This window comes from Mus pahari, chromosome 4 (assembly GCF_900095145.1).
Source record: "Mus pahari chromosome 4, PAHARI_EIJ_v1.1, whole genome shotgun sequence".
NCBI lineage: Eukaryota > Metazoa > Chordata > Mammalia > Rodentia > Muridae > Mus > Mus pahari.
Window position 1 is genome coordinate 122,168,463 of NC_034593.1, and position 5,443 is coordinate 122,173,905.

The following is a 5,443-nucleotide window of genomic DNA, read 5'->3' on the forward strand; positions in this document are numbered from 1 at the left end:
ATTGTATCTTGGGTATTCTAAGTTTCTGGGCTAATATCCACTTATCAGTGAGTGCATATCAAGTGACTTCTTTTGTGATTGGGTTACCTCAGTCAGGATGATATCCTCCAGATACATTCATTTGCCTAAGAATTTCATAAATTCATTGTTTTTAATAGCTGAGTAGTACTCCATTGTGTAAATGTATCATTTTCTGTATCTATTCCTCTGTTGAGGGACATCTGAGTTCTTTCCAGCTTCTGGCTTTTATAAATAAGGCTGCTATGAACATAGTGGAACATGTGTCCTTATTACCAGTTGGAACGTCTTCTGGGTATATACTTAGAAAGGGTATTGTTGGATTTGCTGGTAGTAGGTAGTACCCTGTCCAGTTTTCTGAGGAACCACCAGACTGATTTCCAGAGTGGTTGTACAAAGCTAGTATTTTTAATGCCTTTAATTGTAATAGAATTATATTATTCCCCAAACATTGCTCCCTCCAGTTCCTGAAATTATCCTCACTTGAATTCTCCCCTTTCCTTGCTCTCAAGTTAATATCCTCTTTTGCCTTGATTATATTTGTTATATATACATACATGTATATATATACATGTGTGTATGTATCTTGCTGAGTCGATTTTTTAAAAATTTATTTATTTTTGTTAATTGTATGTATATGGTTTTGATATTTACTGCTTTGCCTCAAACAACCCAAAAGAGACTCATTCCTAAGAAAGTCTAATTCCTTTTCTCCTACCAGTCAATAGTTGCCTGTAGGTCTAGGTCTAAGGTTAGGACCTAACAAACGTTTCCCTCTTCTATGGTAGCATGTCAATGGATATTGCTTTCATTCCAGTCTTGTTTATATAACTATTTCCTTGAAAAACTACTTCCCAGTAGACGTCTTGGAGTTCTGGCTCTTATAATATTTTCTGTTTCTCTTTCCATGTTCTGTGGACTCAGGAGCTATGATGTAAATGTATCTCTTGGGGCAGGGCTTGTTGATCTCGGTGTTGTGTTTAGTTGTGATTGTGATGGACTCCACTTGCTGCAAATAGAAACTTCTTTGTTGAGGGGTAGCAGCTGCGTTTATCTGTGGTTATGAGAATAAGTTTTAGAGTATAGGTGTTATGCAAGCTTCCAAAGGAGAGAAGCAGCCAACAGTCCTATCCAGCTACGTTAGCAAGTTTTATGTCAACTTGACAGAAGTTAGATACACCTGAAAGGAGGGAACATCAATTGAGAAAATGTCTCCATAATCCTGCTGTAGGTTCCTACCCAGTTGAGTTCCTGTCTTGACTTCCTTCAGTGATGAACAGTGATGTGGCAGTGTAAATCAAATAAACCTTTTAGTTTTCAAGTTGGTTTTGGTTATGGTGTTTCATTATAGTAATACTATTCTTAGTTAGGATACTAGCTGTGAGCCTATGGGCTACAAAAATGACCATTGTATGATAATTCTAATTGTGCAGTAGTGTCATGCATATCTTGGTGGTAATCAACAGCCTTTTAATTTTTCTTAATACCCACTCAAAAAGAGGGAAATTATGCTTACAGTGCTCCACTTTCCCATGCAAGAAACCACATTGTATTTAGTCTGGCAGTTTCTCAGGTTCCCTTAATTCTGATGACCTTAACTGGCCTGTTTAAATTACTTCTTTTATTTTTGAGAGTGTAATGCAATCACCTCATTCCTGTTTCCTCTTCTTTCTACAAATGCTCACATGGACCTCCTTGCTCTTCTCTCAGTCCACACACCTCCTTTTCATGAATTATTGTTACTTAAGTATTAGATCATTGCAGAAAAAAGTATGGTAAATTGTAAGAGCCAGAGCATTAGGGAACTGTGTCTCCTAGTAACATCAGATCTTTGGCAGTTTTGAGATTTACTAGAGAGGAATTTTATAGACTGTCTCTTTCTTGAAATTTGGTTGAAGGTTTTGATCATACAGAGGCTACTTTTGGAGGGAGAGAAAACCACAAAGTCAAAATGATTTCTTCATATCATTAAGAGAGAAATAGTATAAATGTGACTTCTTGCTGTTCAGGTTAACTTGAACCACCTAGTGTTTTAGGGTTATTATTGCTATGATGAAACATCATGACCAAAAGCAACTTGGGTTTATTTGGCTTATACTTCCACATTGTAGATCATTATTGAAGGAAGACAAGACAGTAACTCAAACAAGGCAGAACTCTGGAGGCAGGAGCTGATTTAGGGGCCATGGTTGGGTGCTACTTAGTGGTTGTCACTATGTCTTGTTCAACATTTCTTATAGAACCCAGAACTACAAGTCCTGAAATGGCATCATTCACAATGGGCTGGGCCCCTTTCACATCAGTCATTAATTAAGAAAATGACTTACAGACAAGCCTACAACCACATCTTATGGAGACATTTTCTTAATTGAGGTTCTCCATCCCATAACTTTTGCTTCTGTCAAGTTGACATAAAACTATCCAGCATACCTACTTAGAGTATAGATTGCTTCACTGTGAACTTGTTGTTTATTTCCCTCTTCCTTATAAGGGAATCACTCTATACAGAAGTGGCCTAAGAAGAGGGAGGAAAGCTATGTTCCAAGGATGGAATATAGCTGTCCATTGTTTTAAAATTCCATCTTAAACATTTGTAAAGCCCCAACTCCCTTATTAATGCCTTCACTTTCATATTACTACAGGCCCAAGGAAAAAAATCTATCAGCTGAGTTATAACTTAAAATGAATTTATTTTGTGATTCAATTTCTTCTGGGGGTGTTATTTTCTTAGTCACTTCGTTCTTTCCCCTGCAGGGTGAGGAACAAATCCTAGATCCACAGGAACCCTCAGCCCTGAGGTACATCCCCTTGCCAACATGTTATTTCATTTGCTCTTTCCTCTTTCCACTTCCATCTGCGAGTTGCTGTGCACACAAATCCTTATGCTCATTAAATTCTTGATTCCAAGCACAGGGATTCCTCAATTAAAAAGCTCTTATCTTCTATTATAGTGTCTGCCTTCCCCACCTCATATTTTCCTTTGTCTTTGTCTTAGACATTTTACCTCTGTTTAAACTTTAAGCAGTATCAATTCTACTTATATCCAACTCATTACCTACTCTCTACAACAATTAATAAGTTGTTGAATTCATCATACTGCTCTCATTTCATTTTTTTCATATTAATTTTATTACTCTAGCTTCCGGTGGTCTGATACCACTGCTGTACTCCCCAGACTCTGGTTTCTCCTTACTATACTCCAACAATTATTTCATGATATAGCCTCTTTACTTGTGTATTAGTCAGGGTTTTCTAGAGTCACAGAACTTACGGATATGCTCTATATAGTAAAGGAATTTATTGATGACTTACAGTCTGCAGTCCAAATCCCAACAATGGTTCAGTAGTAGCTGTGGATGAAAGTCCAAGGGTCTAGCAGTTGCTGAGTCCCACACAGCAAGAAGGCGAAAGAGCGAGAGCCAGACTCCCTTCTTCCAATGTCCTTATATGGTCCCCAGCAGAAGGTGTAGCCCNGATTAAAGGTGTGTGCCACCACCCCTTTAATCCTAGATGACCTTGGACTCGGAGATCTCCCTGTCTTAATCTTCTGGATTCAATCACCACTGTGTCTCAAGATCTCCATACCAAGATCCAGATCAGAAACTTCTATCTCCCAGTCTCCAGATTAGGTTCACTGGTGAGCCTTCCAATTCTGGATTGTAGTTCATTTCAAATATAGTCAAGTTGACAACCAGGAATCGCCACTACAACTTGCCTTTCTTTTTTGTCTTCTTCTAATGTTTAGTTGTATCTAAATGCCCATCCACTCTCTTCTCTTCTATATTCAAACAACTTTTCCTCTCTATTGTTGATATGGATAAAGTTTAGAGAGTCTAGCAAATGTTTGTTTAGACATTTGAATATTATTTTTGTTCTTAGTCCATATCCAATCTATCAGTCAGGACAAAATTTTGGATTTTCCTTAACTGTATATCAAAAACCTTAGTTTCTTAGTATTGACTCTCTCATCCCAATTTAAACTGTCACCATTTCTCATTTTTTCCTCTCCAATGACTACCTTGTAGTCTTCTTCTCAATGGTTTCATCTTTCTTTCATCTTATTAAATCCACACCCACGGTTCTTAAAATATAGCTTATATGACCTCTATGACCTCAAATCCTATCCTATTCCTTTCATCTTTGTTTATATTCATTTCTTAAGTCGAGTGTAAAGTCTACAAACAGAGTTAAAAATTTTCAATAATGCATCTAAGCAAGTCCCCAATGCTGAAGACAATGCTTACACTTTTCACTGATCATAGAGAAGTTGAATTGTGCCTAAAATCTTTACCCCTACAGTTTAGGGTCTTTGGTACAGGAAGGTACTCTTAATGCTAACAAAAGAGTAACATAAACACTAAGCCATCCTCAAATACTTCCTGCAAGATATGTTAGGGTAATTGTGGCAAAAAATTTGTGAAATAACTGATTTGATTTAAAAGCCAGTTCATATGATAAAACACATACCTGACATTGCTTGTGTGACTAAGAACCACAGAGGTGATAACCCAGGGATCTGTGGTAATACCAAATACTACTGGCCTTGAAACAAACAAACAAACAAACAAACACCCCAAACCTTAGTGATAAAATTATTCCTAGTGATGTGTAATATTTACAGATCAGTGCCTTGCTCAGCCATCATCAGAGAAGTTTCTTTGTGCACCAGATTAGAATAAATACCAAGACCCACAGCTAGGCATCACATGCACACGCCCAGACTGACACACAGACAGACAGACAGACAGACAGACAGACAGACACACACACACACACACACACACACACACACACAGAGAGAGAGAGAGAGAGAGAGAGAGAGAGAGAGAGAGAGAGAGAGAGATTGAAATCCCCACATTCTTAAAAAGGATATCTTCATCAAATCCTTCCACTTAGAGCCAAGGGACGCCAAGGAAGGGGAACCAGAGACAGTGTAAGGGACAGAGAGAATGGAGGACACTAAGAAAATCAACATACGCAAAGCTTAAATGAACTCACAAAAACTGAAGCAGCCTGAATATGGCCTAGATGTAGAGACATTTTAATCCAGCATTATGGGTTCTCTGTCAAGAGATCACATTCAAAGAACCAGGTCAGGGCGACTGGTCTGGAATACAGGGATACAGGAAGATAGAAATACAGGCTGGATAAGGCAATATCTTTAGTGCATGCTTCTAGTTGAGGGGTAGATAAAGCGAGGAATCAGAGAAAGATTTGACAGAATGAGTGAGATATAGGATAGGCCTAACACTAGAACAGACAGAAAAGAGAGGCTACTTAAGATCAGTCCAGGGAGTAGGGTGGAGGAGAGTTCAGCTGAATAGAGTTCAGTTAAGTTCTTGCAGTTCTGTTCAGTCACTATGGTAAGTTTAATTCAGTTCATGGAGTTCAGAGTCAGATTTTCCAAGCTGAGCAATTCAGTCAG